Below are 19,132 nucleotides of genomic sequence, written 5' to 3'. Positions count from 1 at the left end.
GCCTCTTTTACACGCCCGCACCCGCAGGGGCCGCTGCGAGCCGGGGAGGAGCCGCCGCCACCAGTCCTTGGGAGAGTGGGGGGCGGGCTCCGCCGGGGGGAGGCCTGGCTCTTAAAGGGGCCCGGCCGCGCTTGCGTTCCCGTGGCCGCGCCGTCGGACCCGGGCGGCCCGCCGACCCCCCCCCCCCCGCGTCTCCGCCCCGCCGACGTTCGGTCTGGTTGGTTCCAACTGCATTCTTGAGGGCGGACGCAGGTGAGTGCGGCCGGGTCCCACCGGCCCGGGGGAGCCGGGCCCTGGGCGTCCGGTTGTAGTCGTGACGTCCGGCTCTGAGTTCACCTGCGTCGCTGGGGGCGGGGGGATGGAGACGGGGCCACAGGACGCTTCCGGAGCTGCACGTCCGGGAGCCGCACCGCCTGGGGCAGTGGCGTTCGGGCGGCGGTACCTGATGTCTGTCCGGCCCGCCGTCTGCGCCCACGCGGGGCCCTGGACCCCGGGGCCGCCACACCGCGGGCGCTGCACGTGTGCCCTGCGCCGTTGTTGTGCCACTGCCCTGTCCTCTAGCCCGGCATAGTCGAGGCGGGGGCATCACGCCGTCGTAGGGGGAATTCGGCACCGCCCAGGCGGAAGAGGCGCGCGGGCGGGACTGGGTCCCCGGTTTCGAAGGTGGCGGACACTGGCGGGGAAGTGTTGCGGACAGGAGGGAGGCATGGACGGGCCGTGCGGGGAGCCCCCCGCACCGTGTGATCCCCGGGTCCCCAGTTGGTCTGTGCGTCCCTCGGCCCCCGGGTGCGCCCCCGGTCCCAACCCTCGGCTCCGCCTGTGTCCCCGGCTCCGTCGGCGCCAGCCGCCTCACCTGGCAGCCCCCGCCGACCCGCTGCGTTGACGTAGGAGCGCGACCGCCAGCAGGCTCTGCATTGGCTGCCAAGGCGATTGTCTCGGCTCGGCTGGGCTGCGCTTGGGCTGTGTCTTGCGGATCCGCGGAGGAAGCAGGCGTGCTTTGGCGTCTTTGAGCCTCGCTGTGGGGTCTTTGAGCCTCGCTGTGGGATAAACGGGAAACAAGGAATACCGAACCTGGTGCCCGCACTTTTCTTTGTCGTGAGTCCCTCCCTGGACAGCGGAGCCGCTTTTGCTTGGTATCCTTGCAGTCGTCTGCAACGTCTGCGACTGGGGAGACTGCTTCCGTAAGTACAACGTGCGAGACAGAGGGCTCTGTCCTGCCTAAAGTAATATGGTGGCGGAAGGGGCATTTGCTCGTTTTTAAACTTTTTTCTTTTTAATGGGAAAAGGTGGAGGCTTCCTTATGAGGCAGAGCGTTTGTATCGGGAGAGGTTTTCAGAGGACGAAAGGAACGTGTGCGGGGGGGGGGGGGGGGCGCCTGGAGAAGGCACACTTCGGCGTCCTGTTTCCCGGGTTACCTGACACTGCACCTCGCGGAGGGATGGCCGGGTGAGGGCGGTGAGAAACTCGTTAAAGCAAGCAGGTTACCCAGCGATAGGGATGCTTGCGGAGTGGCAGTGACACACAAACTAGCTTAACTTTTTTTTTCCCCGAAGAGTTTTTTAATAGCTAGAATTGGGTAATTTTGATTTTTTCTTTTTCTCATTCTCTGTGTCTCATTTAGTCCTTTCTCTTTCTCTCCTATTTCTAATTATTTTTGTGTTCTTACCATCCCGGGGCCCTTCACTTATGGTTGAGTGCTGCTTTTTGAAGGCTAGCTAAGATTTTGATAAATATTCATCGATGACCTACTATGTGCTAGGCGTTGTGGGTTGCAAATGAGATTATAAGGTTACCTGAAGCCAGGTGAGTAGAGATGTGAGCAGTATTGGCTCTAATATATGGTCGTGGCTCCTATGGAGCCTGCCTGGCTCATTCCCCCAGGGTAGTACTGGCGACTTCCTTTAAAATGACCCTTTCCACTAGTAGGCTTTGGGAGGGACAGTGTTCTCCAGCCCTGCATCTCCTGTCTGTAGGCCTGAGGTCTGCATGACAATCTGCCCCAGGAGACTGCTGGCCTGGAGTCCTGGTCTGCAGTTCCTGTAAGAGCACTTTGTTTTTTCTAGTCTTCATATGGACCTCACTGTTATCCTGGAAATCTGCCTGTGTACTCTGCACAGTCCTCTTGGAATATGTTCTTTGTCTTCAGTAAAGGATCATAATGTCAAATTCGAGTCATTACATAGATAAACAAGTAGATCTGAATATTTCCCATGGGCATTTATTGAATTGCAGTTTTCGGTTTCCTCTCAGCCCTTGAAATGTCATTTGATGGCCCTTGCAAAGCAGTGCTTTTTAAGACAAGGGGGTAAATTCTTTATGATCTTTGAAAGCTTAATTCTTTTAAGAGCTTCACTTTGCTGTTGACATTGAGCACACTGTTAGGAATTAAGGCAGAGACTGGAGAGGCCAGTAGGGCGTTTGCTATAGTGGAATTGTAGCTATTTTCCTCCCTTGCTTTAAAAGACCTCTCTAATTTCTTAACATTCCGCTGTTGCCCTTGGAAGAACGTGCCGTTATTGGCCATGGTTCTTTTTTCGTGTAGGTTTGTATTTATGTTGGAGAAGGCTGTTCCCAGCAGGCTTTCAGGCTGTCTCTGGAATTCTCTCTGGGGCTTGGTTTGCGTGATCACAGTCCTGCAGTGGAACCCAGCCAATGCCAGCTGCTTATTAAAGGGTTTTGTGCCAATTTGTTGGCGCATCACTTGAGATTCAACAGCCCTCTCCCCACGCCAGACTATATACATACATAGACAAATATTTATTTTCCCCCAACTGCTGACTGTTCTAAGAATAGTTTTCTTGCTTGGCGTGTTGAGAGCAAGGGCCCGTCTGCAGAAGCGTTTAGAATTTCTGACCTAGCTGCAGTCTTGGTTGACTTAGCAGCAGCCAGACAGCTGCCCTTGCAGCTAGTGGGACGCTGTCTGGTTTTTGTCTGACTGAACCACTGAAGGGCAGAGCAAGTGGTGAGAGTGACTCTGCTCCCTGTGGATCATCTCTCGGGGATTGTCCTAAGCTCTCATCTTGATCCCTTTGCATTACCAAGCATACAGCTACCCTCTGGTCAGTGCTGAGGAGGTGATTGCTCTGTGCCGGCATGGAAAAACGGACAACCTCAGGGGTCAGGGCAGGCAGGGCCATCTGTAATTGGCAGCTGGACTTCTGGGGAGCCCTTGCCCTGTTTCTTCTCATCTTTCTTCTGAATTGAGGCTGATTGAGTGTCTGTGATGTTTCTGTCCTTTTGGGTGACAGTTAATAGAGAAGAATGAACACTTAGGAAGGGATACTGTAAAAAAAGAGCACTCCATTTTTAATCTGGGAAATTTTTAGGAAAATTTAACATAATTTATGTATAAAACCAAACCAAACTCTTTGCCATCGAGCTGATTCTGACTCATAGCGACCCTACAGAACATAGTAGAAACCCATAGGGTTTCGAAGGAGCGTCTGGTCAATTCAAACTGCTGACCTTTTAGTTTGCAGCCAAGCTCTTAGCCAGTGTGTGGATATTAACTGTGAACAGTGGCAAAATTGATATCTAGTTCTAAGTTTCTCCTCCCTCCATCTCTCCCTTCCTTCCTTTTCTGGTCTCAGGGAAATTCTTCAGGAAGCCACTCTTCACTGACGTCTGCCATCTGAGTGCCTTTCTGCCTACGCGGGCTCTGTAGTCTAGAGGTATATCTTGACCTGTATTATGGTTGTGCATGGAAGTTGGATCTTGAGGTTTAAAATAGGATTGTGAAGGTTCTGCCTACTGTTTGAATATTTAGGCCACCAGATGTGCATCACTTTAGAGAGATTTTTTTTGTATCATTGTTCCTTTCATTGTCGGGAAACTGAAGGAAACACGCAAGCACCTGCACTATTAGTTACCATAGAAATATTGGGTTCATAGTTCCAATTAGTATTATTCTTTCGTCTAGAACAGGACTTGAAAATAATGTTTGTGTTGTTACATATTCATGTTATTTGAGTATGGATTGCTTTTCTTTGGATTCTCACTAAAAATGGGGCTTTGGCCTTTTAAGCTGTTTTTGTGAGGAGTTTTCTTTCCACCAAGCTTGTTTTGTTTTCCAGAGAGATCTTGGAAATTACCAAGAACACAGCTATAATTTCTCCCTTGATTGGCAGCCGAGAGCTTTCTCAGACAAAAATAAGGCTGCAGTGTGCCAAATGGTTGACTTTTCTAGAATAAAAACTCTAAAGGGTATGCAGAAAGTACTCTGATTAATATATTGGCATTCCCAGAACCACTAAAGCCCCGGCAGCCAGCCAGACACCACTTAATGAGGATGCGGAGTGTCTGGCACCAATCCCCCCCGCCCGCCCGCCCCGCCCAGAGCAGAAGGGGTGGGGGTCGGCAGACCCACACCCTTTATTAATTTTAAATGGCTGTAGTTTCTTTTTGCAGGTTTTGCTTTGTACCCCCTTCCCACTGACCCCTGCAACACCACCACCCATCCATTTATTTACTCATTTACTTTGCAATGGCAAAATGTTGAGACTTTCAAGGCTAAGAATCCTGCTGAGCGATCATTTCTGTTTGCGTGGCCCCTTTTGTTGTTGCTTTTCTTTCTTCCTTTTGTTTTTATCTTTTTTTTGAAGAGGAAGATAGAAAAGGAACAGAAAATGAGATAACTTTTTTTGATGCTTTATTGTCTGCTGGAAAAAGAAAAGTGTTTGAGAAACTTTAGGTTTGTCAGACAGTTTATATGGCAGTGCAGGTTGGTACTTGCCAAGCTCCAGACAGATTGTTAGCGTTACATGACAGTGATAAATAAATGACCGCTGTCTGCAACACGCCACTTCATCTAGTGGGCTGCTGGGGTGCCAGCAGGGGTGGAGGGGGGGCTGGGGATGCAGGGGTGGAGGGGGGGCTGGGGATGCAGGGGTGGAGGGGGGCTGGGGATGCAGGGGTGGAGGGGGGCAGGGGCGGAGCGGGGGGTGGGGATGCAGGGGTCCTGTTGTACTGCAGCTGCACCACTGCCCCCTGCTCCCTGCCTGGAGTTCGATGACTTGATTTGGAAATGAAAAGGGTGTGTCTTGCGCTTTTATTTTTGGCAGTGCTGCTGGCCAGCCCTAGAAGGCACACAGCAGCTTTGTGTTCTTCTTTTGCAGGGCTACCCCTGCTCCTGTGCCTCATCTCTTTCCCCCTTCTCTCGTCCACACCCACATTCTTCTCCCCTCCTCTTCCATACTAGGTGATACAGCACCCATTCTGCTTCCCAGGAGACCTGTTCTGGATGAAACTACACTTTGTTCCTGGCTGCTCAGGAATTAGGGTTTCTGGGAGCTAGATTTCCAGCTGTTCACAATTGTGCTCTTTCTGCTGGTGGTGATACTGAGAATAAATTGTCTGAGATAAGTGTGTGCACTCGGGAGGTGGCTGGGCGCTCTTTGGCATTCATCTCTGGCACTTTGGCGGCTCAGCAGTCACAGTGACAGGTGCAGTGAACTAAATGGCCTTACTTTAGTTGTCGGTGGACACGTTGCTCATGTTACAGAGCCACCTTCTAAGCATTCCCAGCAGAGTGACTTGCTCTTCTCCCTGCAGGCAGGATCGAGGACCTGCGCATCAGAGCGATGTGAGCTCAGGGAGTGAGTGGTCTAAGCAGGTTGGTTTTCAATCACTGTTCTGGACACTGGATGGCCCTGGCCTTTCTCTTCGGAGGAAGGCTGCTCCATCCCATCTATGCGGCTAACAATGCCTGCATGCAGATGTGGCCAGGATCTCTGTGGTGGCAGCTGAATGTTCCTCCCCTGCGGTGTGTACTGCTTGCAGTGTGTGTGACACCAGGGACGCAGCTCTGCACAGAGTCAGGCCAGGAGTCCTCCTAGTAGAATCTTACAGTGTTCCATGGCAAGCAATGGAGAGCCTGCAGACAGAAGCCAGGCTTTCTGAATGGCTCCTGGAACAGTGCATGGTGGGGACCTCTGGCTGGACCCACCTCAACCCAGGCACACAATTCCAAACACTTCACAGCATTTCCTACAGCTACGCACCAGGTTTTGTTGTTAGTGCATAAACGAGTTCATTTCATTCTCACAGAAACCCTGTAACATAGGTGCTGCTGTTACCCCGTTTTACAGATGCAGAAACTGAAGCAAGGAGAAGCCAAGAAATTGCTCATAGTCCCACAGCTGAGAGTCTCTGGTTGCTTCGAGGCCCAGCCAAGGCAGCCAGTGTCTTCAGGGACAGCTCTCCAGCTGGGGCAAGTCTGAAGGTGGCATTGCTGTCCCCGTCCTGGCATAGGCCCCACCCAGCCAGCAAGCTCCAGTGCTCCTTCCCCCGTCTTCCTCACTTGCCTGTGGCAAGGGCCTCAGTTCTGAGAATTGGGCCTTTGGCAGCTTTGTATTTGTACACATTGTACCTTGGGTTCCTTGAAAGAAGGGTAAAGTAAAAGTTGGGAGTGTTGTTGTTGCCCTAGTATTTGTTCTGCACCGTTCCTTAAAAACCACTGGAGTTCTTTAATCAATGGCTGAATGGGGTAAATAAAATGTGGTACATACATACAATGGAATACTACTCAATGCTAAAGAAAAATGAGTTCCTGAAACATCTCACAACATGGATGAACCTGGAGGACATTATGTTGAGCAAAATAAGTCAATCACAAAAAACACATATTGTACACTCTCAGTTTTGTGAAATGACATAAATAGGTAAATATACAGAAACGAATGTTCATTAGTGGTTACCAGGGGTGGGGTGGGGGGAAGGGAGAAGAACTCCCTAGGTAGTAGTCACTTTTTGTTTATAGAAATGGGAAATGTGGCACTGGATATGGGCTATGTTTGCACAGCATGACTGATGTAACTGACGTCAACAAGCTGTACATAGGGAAAAGGGACGATGGTAAATGCTAGGTTGTGTCTGGTTTTACAACGATAACAACCAAAAAAAGGGGGTGGGGCTACAGATGCTGATACTAGTTAGATATAACCAGTTACCTCATAGGATTAGTTCTTTTGGTTTAGGAGCTTAGGACTCATGGGATAATCCAGTCAATTGGCATATGGTTCTTAAAGTTTATGTTCTACCTACCAATATGGTGAGCAGTGTCTGGGGCCTTAAAAGCTTATGAACAGCCATCTAAGATACAACTATTGGTCTTTACTTATCTGGAACAAAAGAGAAAGAAAGAAAGAAACCCAAGAATCAGAGAAGGAACTGGACTACAGGACTAATTGTCTACATGAACCACTGCCTCTTCCACCTTTAGACCAGAAGAACTAGGTGGTACCCACCTTTCACTCCTAAACATTCTGATCAGGAACACAATAGATGAATCCTGATAAAAAGGGAGAAAAATGTGGAATGGAACTTCAAATTCTTAAAGATTCCAGACTTACTGGACCTATTGAGTCTGGAGGAGTCCCTGAGACTATATGGCCTGAGTTGCTCTTCAGACCTTGAATTGAAACTATCCCCTGAAGTCACCCTTAAACTAAGTAACAGTTTAGCCCAAAGAGTGAACATTGCCACCCTTGAGTATTGTGTTTCTTTAAAAAGAATTATAAGACCAAAGAACCAACACCTATTTTAAAGCATAGATGAGAAGAGGGCAGGGCAGAGAGAATTAAGTAAATGGAAGTGGAGCAGCTAGAACAGAAATAATGAGAATGTTGAGACAGTGTGAAGAATATAATGTCACTGATCATTATGTCTAGAAACTGTGAGGAGAGGGCTTTGCTGTGTATATTTCTACCAAAAATAAAATAATAATAATGAACCCTACTGGAGTACTTTAAAGACATTACCCATAGCTCTTCCCAGTGTGTCTCTGGTGGTGGCTTGGCAGAAGGTGTCACTGCCCCATGTCATGGGTGGGCCCGAAGGCGAGGCTAGATCATGGCTTGTATGGCTGTCTACTCACTTGCCAAGCACAGCTGTCTCAGGGGAGGCTGCAGGTGTTGTTTCCCCTTGACTCACATTTGAAAAAAATGAAAAAAGAATTGCATTTTTAACATTCTCTATTTTGCTCCTTGGAGGCATAGATTCATCAAGCACAAATATTGACATGTCCATCCTGTGAAATATTGTCCACCATGCACACAACTAAATGTCTGTGATCATGGAGCCTGGAGTGGGTCACCAGAAGGTGTGTATACAATTGGGCATGCCTGGACAGGCCTACTCTCTGCAAACCTACCCCTGGCAAGGCTTCTGCAGGGTGCTGTGCCTGGGAAGTGTGCCTATAGAAGTAAGTATCAGGGTGTCCTGCATTTCAGGATGTGTCTAGTCCCTACACTGGCCCTGGAAGAGGTTGGGAAAGCACCCCTTCTCTCACAGGTGAGGAGGTAGAGGTGGCCCCAGAGGTGGGGGTGGATCAAGACCAGTGGGATGGTCTGAAAGCACAAAGATAGCTTTGGTAGGACCCCTAGTCCCTTCTTTGGGAACCTTCCTATGCTGTGTTTCTTCTTTAATCAAATAAGCCAGAGGTTTTAGTGAGGAAGTTGCTGTCTAAGGGGGTTGTATGGTAGTCCTCTTATTGCTTAAGTTGCTGGAAAGTTAGGGTGCTCTGGGTGACTGAAAAATACACCTTGTTTACTTTTTCCTAGTGTTTGTTATTGACAGATGTGTGTGGGGTTGACAGACTTTTGTTTAATTTGACCTTGCTGTGTTTGGCTTGCTCCTTCAGCAGAATGATAAAATGCCAAAATGTTTCCCTAATAGGAACAGAGGGCCTTTTTGGACATAGTGATTTCAAAGGTGGAGGTAATGTTTACATTTTGGCAGCTTGATTGAACGTTTGTTTTTCTGCTACTTTGGCTATTAAGATAAATATTGCAACATAAAAAAAAAATAGCTCTCATATTAGTGGTGTTTAAACATGAGATTCAAAATCTTTTACTTCTAAACTAGAGATCCTGGGATATTAACTTTCTTTTTAATCTGAAGAGTCATGTGGAAACACACAAATACTGTTTTAAGTACAGTTATAATTGCATTACGCTGTGAATTGAGTCCAGGAAAATGAATTTGTTTTCTGATAATAAAGTTGAGCATTAAATGTGGCTGCAGCATTTGGGATTTATTGCTGACTGCAGTATATTGCTCTGTGAGGTGAACTGCACCCTTTGCTGCAATGACATGGCTTATGTATTGGATTTTTATAGTTGGACCACTCTTAGGCACCAAGCGAGGGGCCAGGATCTGTCACTGTGTGTGGCTGAGCCCCCGAGGAATGCCCCAGGGGCAGCTCGTGGGCCTGTGCATCAGCCACAGACTTGATATCCGTTCTGTGTCAGAAGGATTTCAGGTGGAGCTGCTTTGTCTGCCTTGCCCGCCTGTCTCCAGGATGGGCTCTGAGCCAGGCCCGGGCTCTGTCCTCTCTGTGACCAAATCCTAGAAGAAGACTTGTTTGCCCTTCTCCACATGACAGGTGCCTGCCTCCTAGGGCTTTTGAGAGGGTGAGATACTGCACACGCACATGCCAGGAGAGGCCCAGTGCTCTAGCCAGTGCCAGTATGGGCACGATTGTTAAGTGACATAAGTAAGTGCTGGGATGTGCCCGCAAGCCCGTGTGACAAGACCTAGAGACTACGGGAGAAGGGGGAATGTGCGTACAAAAGACAGCTAGCAAGTAATAGCAGATAGTTTATAATCAAGTCTCTAAGTAAGGGCCAAGAAACATCATTTAAGCTCTATACGTGGAGGGGCTGGGGCAGGCCAGGCTCAAAGGGTGGCAGAGCTTGGCTTGCCGCCTGTTTCCCCCTTTCCTCCGCCTCCATTCTTCCTGCCTTCTTCTGTACAAAGATAAGAGTCAGGGTTCTGTCCACAAACCAGCAGGGAGAAGATGTACAGCTGCCAGGCTGTGGGGTAACAGCCGTGCTGGAGGGGGGTGAAGGACACCAAGGAGGTGGGAGGCGAGCTCAGCACACTTTGGCCCATCCAGGGAGACTTGAGGGAGGAGGCTGACTTTGGGCTGAGGCTTGATGGAGTGGGATAAGCAAGGTGGTAGGCAGGGGAAGTGTTTTTTCAGAGAGTTGGTGCTGGCACTTATATTTGTTTTTATTCCACCCTTTTAAACGCCTTTTGTGTGTAATATGTACAATGTACTATCACTGTAGTATACATATGTACTTCACAAACAAACATGCATAACCCATGTGTGTGAGCTCACACTATTGCTCATAGGAGTATCTGCCTAAGAAACAGGGCCCCAATGGAGAGTGGGGACCTGTGCTAGGAGTGGTGGTGAGGGGAGCAGGGTGGGCTTGGGTAAGGGTGAGGAGGGGTCAGATGATTTCATAGATTGACGGTGGTGCATAAAAGCTTCTGGAATTTAAAATTTTAACTGTGTCTACACCTGAAAGAATAAGCATGGTGAAGTTGTATTATTTGTTAGCTATTAAGTGCCATCATCTGGAAACCTATGTACCACTTTGCGACTTTGCCACCCACCCTGGCATGGGTGCACCTCTCCTGAGCACACAGCTCCTGAGCTCCTGGAGGGCCGGTTCTGTTGCAGTTGGGAGACGGACAAACACTGGTGCAGGTCACGTGAAATGCTGCTGTGATACTTTCTTGACCCAGGGACACCATCCTCAAGAGGAAAGGGTACAGCTTTAGGGCCTACATGCTTTTTTAGGAATGGTGAATTTGAATGCAGGTAAGTTCAGTGGTAAGCGTCGGAAGCCGCAGGCTGTGGAGAGGAGAGAAGACAGGTTGCACGTGGCGGGAGGCCCACATGGCCCACAAGGCTTATGCAGGACCAGCTCAGTCCTGGCCCCTCTGTGGGCAGAAGGGCAGGACGGCTCAGGACAGGTTGGTAGAAGTGGCTGCTGACGCGTGTCCTGGGTAATGGGGGGAAGGATTCTGAAAGGCGAGGGTGGCGGTTGTGGAGGGTGTTGGGGAAAGTCCAGTGTGTTTGAGATGCATTTCAGGCTGAATAGGCACCATCCTGGTGGGCACTGAACAAGTGTGAGCTGCTGCTGTTAATATTATTGCTGTTGTTACGTCATGGCCCTGGGTTGAGGTAGAACAAGAATTCTGGTATGGAATTCTCTTTCTGTCTTTGCTGGAAACCAAATACCTCACCAGTCATGGTAAAGAAAACCCATGTGGGTTGGAACACCTGCCTTCTATCTTCATATCTACTTGTTTGGACCAGAAATTGTTGTGATTGTAGTTCTTTAATTCCTGATATTGGTTCACATTTCATGAAAGCTTCTGTTTCCCACTCGATGCCAGGGTGACAGGTCTTTCACTCTCAAGTGATAATGAAAATGCCTTCTATTTGCAAAACGTTTTTAACTTTTTAAAGCTTTTTCACATGCAGTATCTAATTTCACGTTCTTTGGTTTTAAGAAACGTGATTAATGAAATGTACATAGAATATAATTAATGGATTTGTTCCTTATTTTTCTCTGATGTGGCTATTAACAGGCACTGTGGAATTCAGGTCGGAATTTGTTTTAATGGGTGAAACCTAATTGGAAAGAGATGCCACATTGGGGTGCAAGCTAGATAGCCGGGTACCTTCTGAAGGTCCCTGGGAGGAAGGCTTTGCAGCTTGCTGGCTGAGCAGGCACCAGTCATCATGAGTGGTTAGGCTACAGCATGAGAAGTCAGACCCAAAAGTACAAACAGTTAAATCAAGGAGAGGCCAGATGGCCAGCGCTTCCCGGAGTGGATGCAGAGACAGTGGACTGGGCAGAACCGAGGATGGGAAGGTGGTGGGCAGGGGAATCTGTGTCTCATCTCCTGTCCATTGTTATAGGAATAACTACTGGTTAAGGAGGATGAGGGTTTAATATTCAGAATACAAAAAGAACTCTTAAAACTCAGCAACAAAGACAGCCCAACCAAAAAATGGGTAAAGGACTTGAGTAGACACTTCTCCAAAGAAGATATACAAATGGCCAACAAGCTCATGAAAAGATGCTTAACGTCATTAGTCATTAGGAAAATGCGAATCAAAACTACAAAGGGATACCACTTCATACCTACTAAGATGGCTATTATTTGAAAAAAAAACAACAAGTGTTGGCAAGGATGTGGAAAAATTGGAACTCTCGTGCATTGCTGGTGGGAATGTGAAGTGGTGCAGCCGCTGTGGAAAAGAGTTTTGGTGGTTCCTCAAAAAGTTAAACATAGAAATTACTAGAACCTGTTGCCATTGAGTCAATTTCGACTCATAGTGACCCTATATGACAGAGCAGAACTGCCCCATAGGGTTCCCAGGGGATCGGCTGGTGGATTCAAACTGCTGACCTTTTGGTCAGCAGACGAGCTCTTAACTACTGCGTCACCAGGGCTCCAAATGACCCAGCAATTCTACTCCTAGGTATATATGCAAAATAACTGAAAGCAGGGACTCAAACATGTTCATTGCATGTTCAAAAATGTTCATTGCAGCACTGTTTACAATTGCCAAAAGGTGGAAACAACCTAGATGCCTGGATGATGAATGGATAAACGGAAAGTGATACTTACATACAATGGAATATTATTATTATTGGTCAAAAAGAGAAATGAACTAATGATACACGCCACCACATCATCAGGGGGATGAACCTTGAAAACACTATGCTGAGCAAAATGTCAGTCACAAAGGGACAAATATTGTATGATTCTACTTATATGAAATATCTAAAATAGGCAAGTCCATTCTGACAGAAGAAGATTGGTGATTACCAGGGGCTTGGGGAAGGGGGAAATGGGGAGTTAGAAAGAAATATATTGTAGGTTTTGACAAATATTCATGTTTAGTATCTGTGGAAGTACTGAATGTGCTGCCTGTTGTTAAAAAAGTGTGCTAACACATGAGCCCTGTGTGTGGTGTCCAGTGGGCGGGTGCTCCCTTATCCCCTTCCTGTGCATGGTATCCGGTCCATTCTGGACTCTGTCCACAGCCTGTAGTGGCCTTTTAATCAAGAAGGCTTTGGCTTCTGTGTGGTATCTGTTTGTTTAGCTGGACATGCAAGTTAACTTCAGTTCTGTTTCTCCCCTTCTAGCAAAGGTTACATACCTATAGCACCTCTGGTGTGCCCATGGCAGGCGCCTCTTTTCACTTGCAGCCTTCTTTTCCTCCAGGTTTCTGCTCCATTATTTACTGTCGAGTGCGACTCTGACTCTGCTGCTTTGGCTGCCAAGTATGATGGTCCTCTTCTTGAATGCCCTGCCCACACTTGCTCCATGTTCCCTGCCGTCTGCTCCACAGACTTAAGAAGTGCTGTCTCCACCTACCCCACTCAGGCTTTGTGTTTAAACTGCATGTACTGCTGCTGTGGAACCTGAGTACAAGTGGGGGAACTGAGCTGTGAGCCTTGCCTAGCTCCTAGGCTGTAGTGAAGAGACGGAAAGCTGGAATGTCTAGTGGCTTTTCCTAATGTGTTTCCTCCTAGTTTCTGTAGGGAGCAGAAGACACCTGTAAAAACTGCTTGGGGGCAGTGTCTGACCTCCAGCCCCATCAGGGGGAAGGAGAACAAAGATGAACAACTCCAGGCTGACTCCCATGAGGTGGAGGCCAGACAAGCCTCCTCTCTGTACCATCTCCACCAATTCTGACACCAACTGTCACTCCCACAGCACTCTACTAGGTTCAGTGATTCATTGCAATGGCCACACAGAACTCACAGGCCATACTCACAATTATGGGGTTTACTAGGGAATTAACAGTGACAATTCAGGCTCAAAAACACTCAGGATACAGTTCTTCCATCAGGATAGCCTCTCCCTACCTGTGCTCGCAGGCACACCTCTCTCTGGCTCTCAGTTTATGCACAAAGGCACTCAGCTTTCTTTCTCTGTGTGCTGAGAAGCCCATGTCGCTGTCTTCTGCTGCTGGGTCTCTCCTTCCTTAGTGGTGGTGGGCTCCTCTTTGCTCTGGAATTGGCTCTTTTAAGGCAAAACTAACCAATCCCCTTGGTAGGCCACAATTACCGTATTGCACAATCACCTGGGTAGGAGTTACAACACCAGGCTAAAAAGGCCACACATAAAATTAATCCGCCGTAACACTCATAATGATGTTTTAGGTGATCGTTCAATAGTTTAGGTGGCAAATGGAGTGCTTTCTGATCTCCTTGGGTGGTTAGTGTATGTAATCAATAAGTACTAAATAACCATGGGTATGTAATTACCCGTTGCCATTGAGTCGAATTCTGATTCATAGCGACCCTATGTAGTTACTACATGCAGTGAATTAAGTGTAGAGGTTATAAGAAATAGATCTACCTCTGTGGAAGATGTTCTTCCTGGAAGGAAACTGTGCTGTCTCCTTACAAACAAGGAATGGAGCTGCTAAGAAAGCTAATTGTCTTCTGTACCCTTCGAATATGTTCTTTGCTATTGCATATAGTGGTGACTGTGATCTATTAAATTCATTTGCTTGCCTGCTGTTAAGAGGATATGGCATGTGGCAACGAACCCTTCTGGCTCACTCTTAGAGCTGGCATAAAAGAAAGCCTAGCAGAGCCCAGGAAAGAATATAGCAGCTGCTTTTGAAAATGGGCTGGAGAGCAAGTGTTTCTTTTACTTGAAACCCTTCATTCTGTAAACTGCCATTGCTTCTGGTGCTGTTTCATTGACAACCTTGGGTTTGGTCTCCCCCACTCTGAAGTGGCCGGCACATAGAGCCTGCCTGTTAGGTGCGGCCAGTCTTTGAGTCTGAGTGGGCTCTCCTTTCCCTGTCAGTGGAGAGAGGTGTCTGAGTCCAGAACCTCAGGCCCATGTCTGGATTGCTTAGGGCAGCATCCTGCTGCAGGTGTTGAGTTGGGTCCTTTACCTCCATGGAGGACCTTGCATGCAAGTTTACACCACCAACTGCGTGTTAGCTATCTCGCCTTGGAGGTCAAAGAGGCATCTCCAAGTCAGCGTGTCTAAAAATGAACTCTCTATTCCCCCGCCCCCCTCCACTCCACTGGCTGTCTCCCATTTCAGAAAATGGACTCCCATATGCTGATGGTTCAGGCCAGACATCCTGGACCTCCTTGACTCCTCTGATTTCTCACATCTAGCCCACGGGGACATCCTGTTACCAGCCTTCAGGGTCTGCCCCGCCCCTCTCAGTGTGCCACCTCTGCCTGGGACTCTACTGCAGGCTGCCCAAAGACCTCCTGAACCTCAGCCTGGCCTGTTGTACCTCCACTCAGAGTCTGCTCGTGCATGGTCCACTTGGCCTCCATCACCCCCTTGCTCACACCCACCAGGACCTCCCATCTCTGCCCATAGCGCTCCCGGACACCAGACCGTGATGCACCCTGCCCGCACCCTGGTCCGTGCTGCTCTATGAGTTATGTCATGTGTGGCTTTTCTGTTTCTTTCCCCACCAGGAAGTAAGCTCCATGGGACCACACTTGGTCCTGCTTGTCCTTCACTCCACCCAGTGTGTGGTGGTTCTGATTAGCTGGTGCATCCCAGAGGTGGTCAGTGTGGGTCAAAGGCATGGAGGGGTGACTGAAGCCAATGGGCACAGCTCATGGGGCAGTGAAAGTGGGACGAACTCCTGGAGTGGATGCCAGTTGTGGGGGAAGGGCCTTCTCACTGTTACTCGTGGGTCCAGCCAGACCTATCAAACTCAATAGAAATCGTGCTGGAAAGGCTAAAGCACAGCTGGAAAAGGGAAAGGAGTGATCTTGTGAAGTCGATCTAGTCTACCTAAACCCTGTCATTCCCCCCCCACCCGGCCTTTAGGTTTCTACTTCCCAAACCGAGGTTTCTACTTACCTAGGTTAAATTTTTACTTTACTCTTTATCCCCTAAAAGTCAGCTACATATTAGAAGCCAGGAGAAGGAAGCATTTTCTGGACAAACTCTGCCCTCTCTCCCCCATCTCTCCTCCCTCACATTCAATTTGCTGGAAAATAACTTAGGGATGAATTAGATATTATTTATATCTTTAAAGCAAATTTATCAGAATATAAGAGATCTTCAGATTTATTAATTTTATCAAAATTATTGTATGTGGATGGAGTCTCTCTTTAAACAAAATTTCTTATTACAATCCTTGCTCTCCTAAGCTGTTTTCTTCTACTGTTGGGATCATGAAAAGTTCAAAGCAGAAAATCTTTTGAATTTTCTGTGAATATTTTTTCTATCTTTTCAAAAAAGACTCAGTGTTCTACAGTTACCTGGAAGTCTGACTCATCTTCCAGACGTCTGCTTGAGCTTTTATTCTCATGTTAGAGATGACTTTTTCTTCTTTTTTTTTAAAAATGTTTTTGTGTTTTTGGTGAAGGTTTGCACAGCAGTTTAGGTTCTTGTTTTAGTTATCTAGTGCTGCTACAACAGAAATACCACAAGTGGATGGGTTTAACAAAGAGAAATCTATTTTCTCACCATCAAGGAGGCTACAAGTCTGAAATCAGGGTGCCAGCTCCAGGGAAAGGCTTTCTCTTTCTGTCAGGTCTGGAGGAAGGTCCTTGTCATCAGTCTTTCTCTGGTGTGGGAGCTTTTCAGAGCAGGAACCCTAGGTCCAAAGGATGTGTTCTGCTCCTAGTGGCTTTCTTGGTGGTATGAGGTCCCCCTGTGTCTCTGCTCACTTCTCTCTTTTATATCTCAAAAGACATTGACTTAAGATACAACCTAATCATTAACATCATAGAGGCAGGATTTACAACAAGGAAAATCACATCAGATGACAAAATGGTGGACAATCACACTATACTGGGAATCATGGCCTAGCCAAATTGATACACATTTTTTGGGGACAAAATTCAATTATAACAGTTCCTATTCAACAGTTTTTATACAAGTTGTTCAGTGACATTGCTTACATTCTTCACAATGTGTGAACACTCTTAGTTCTGGGTGTTCTGTTTCCATTAATCCAGTTTTCTTGTCCTCCCTCCCTTACATTCTCACCTTTGCTTTAAAGTAATTCTTGACTGTTTGGTCTCATGTAGATGATTTTTTAAAGGAGCGCCATATTCGCAGGTGATTTTCTCTATTTTGTGAGCCAATATCTTTTTTAGCGCAAAGGTGACCTCGGGCTAGTTTTGGTTCAGAGCAATACTCTTAGAGCAGTAGTCTTGGGGCATCCTCTAGTCTCAACTGGTTTAGTAAGTCTGTTTTTTTATTTTTATTTTTTAGGAATTTGAGGTTCTGTTCCACATTTTCCTCTCATTCTATCAGGATCTAGCTACTGTGGCCCTGATCAGAATGGTCAATAGTGGTAGCGGTGCACCATCTAGTTCTTCCGGTCTCAGGATAGATGAGGCTGTGTGGCACATGTAGACTTGTAGCCTTGTAGACTAGTCTTTTGTTTCCTCCTTTCTCTTTTGCTCTGGACGAGCAGAGACCAATAGTTGTATTTTGGATGGCTGCTCACAAACTTTTAAGACCCCAGATACTACTCACCAAACTAGGATGCAGAACATAAACTTTATGAGCTATATTATGCTAATCAACCAAGTTGTCCCATGAAACTATGGCCCTAAGCCTTCAAACCCAGGAAACCAGTACCATGAGGCATTTGCTTATGTCTAAGAAGTATCCACAGCCGTGGCCCATTATGTGCTTTATCATATATATGGTGGTGCAGTCGTTAAGAGCTTGCTGCTAAACAAAAGGTCTGCAGTTTGAATCCACCAGGTGCTCTTTGGAAACCCTATGGGACAGTTTTATTCTATCCTATAGGGTCACTATGAGTCGGAATCAACTTGATGGCAACAGGTTTGTTTTGGGTTTTATACCCACATATACATTCCTATACACATATATGCCTACATGCATATATACCTAAACATATATTTTTGGGTTGTTATTGTGAAATTATATATGCCATAGCAGTTACCAAAAGGCCATTTTTTCTTGTGTACATATTAGTGACATTGCTTACTTTGTCAAGCTGTGCACATAGTGCTATGGCTGCTAACTGAAAGGTCAGCAGTTTGAATCCACCAGGTGCCCCTTGGAAACTCTATGGGACAGTTCTACTTTGTCCTACAGGGTCACTATAAGTTGGAATCGACTCAATGGCAGTGGGTTTGGCTTTTTTGGTTTATGGACAAAATACTGAACAATGCAGGAAGCATCAAAAGAAGATGGAAGAAATACACAGAGTCATCGTATTAAAAAGAATTGGTTGACATTCAGTCATTTCAGGAGGCAGCATATGATCAAGAACCGATGTTATTGAAGGAAGAAGCCCAAGCTGCACTGAAGACACTGAGGAAAAACAAGGCTCCAGGAGTTGAGAGAATACCAATTGAGATGTTTCAATGAACAGATACAGTGCTGGAGGTGCTCACACGTCTATTTCAAGAAAGACAGCTATCTGGCCAACCAACTCGAAGAGATCTATATTTACCCCTATTCCAAAGAAAGGTGATCCAACAGAATGCTGAAATTACTGAACAATATCATTAATATCACACACAAGTAAAATTTTGCTGAAGATCATTCAAAAGAGGTTGCAGGAGTACATCGACAGGGAACTGCCAAAAATTCAAGCAGATTCGGAAGAGGTCATGGAATGAAGAATGTCATCGCTGATATCAGGTGGATCCTGGCTGAAAGCAGAGAGTACCTGTGTTTCATTAACTATGCAAAGGCATTTGACTGTGTGGATCATAACAAATCATGGATAACATTGTGAAGACTGGGAATTCCAGAACACTTAATTGTGTTCGTGAGGAACCTGTACATAGACCAAGAGGCAGTAGTTCAGACAGAACAAGGGGTTACTGCGTGGTTTAAAGTCAGGAAAAGTGTGTGTTAGGGTTGTATCCTTTCACCATACTTATTCAGTCTGTATGCTGAGCAAATAATCTGAGAAGTGGACTATATGAAGAACAGGGTATTAGGATTGGAGGAAGATTCATTAACAGTGTGCGATATGCAGATGATACAACCTTGCTTGCTGAAAGTGAAGAGGACTTGAAGCATTTACTGATGAAGATCAAGGACTGCAGCCTTAAGTATGGATTACATCTCAATATAAAGAAAACAAAAATCCTCATCACTGGACCAATAAGTGATGTCATGATAAATGGAGAAAAGATTGAAATTGTCAAGGATTTAATTTTACTTGGATCCACAATCATTGCCCATGGAAGCAGCAGTCAAGAAATCAAATAACATATTGCATTGGAAAAATCTGCTGCAAAAGACCTCTTTCAGGTGTTAAAAAGCAAAGATGTCACTTTAAGGACTCAGGTGCCCTTGACCCAAGGCATGGCGTTTT

At 46.8% G+C, this 19,132-nt stretch overlaps 1 protein-coding gene across 1 annotated transcript in view; it reads left to right on the top strand.

Annotated features, from left to right (window-relative positions):
• The first annotated feature begins 258 nt into the window (after window positions 1–258).
• LDLRAD4 (low density lipoprotein receptor class A domain containing 4) overlaps window positions 259–19,132 on the top strand; it is a 771,753-nt gene continuing 752,879 nt past the window's right edge. The window contains exon 1 of the mRNA XM_049900289.1: window positions 259–1,181. The gene's annotated coding sequence lies outside the window, so the exon portion shown is untranslated. The remainder of the gene's footprint in view (window positions 1,182–19,132) is intronic.

The sequence above is a fragment of the Elephas maximus genome, chromosome 11 (assembly GCF_024166365.1).
Source record: "Elephas maximus indicus isolate mEleMax1 chromosome 11, mEleMax1 primary haplotype, whole genome shotgun sequence".
NCBI classification, from domain to species: domain Eukaryota; kingdom Metazoa; phylum Chordata; class Mammalia; order Proboscidea; family Elephantidae; genus Elephas; species Elephas maximus.
The sequence above is the reverse complement of the archived record's forward strand: the minus strand, read 5'-3'. Positions and strand labels throughout refer to the sequence as shown.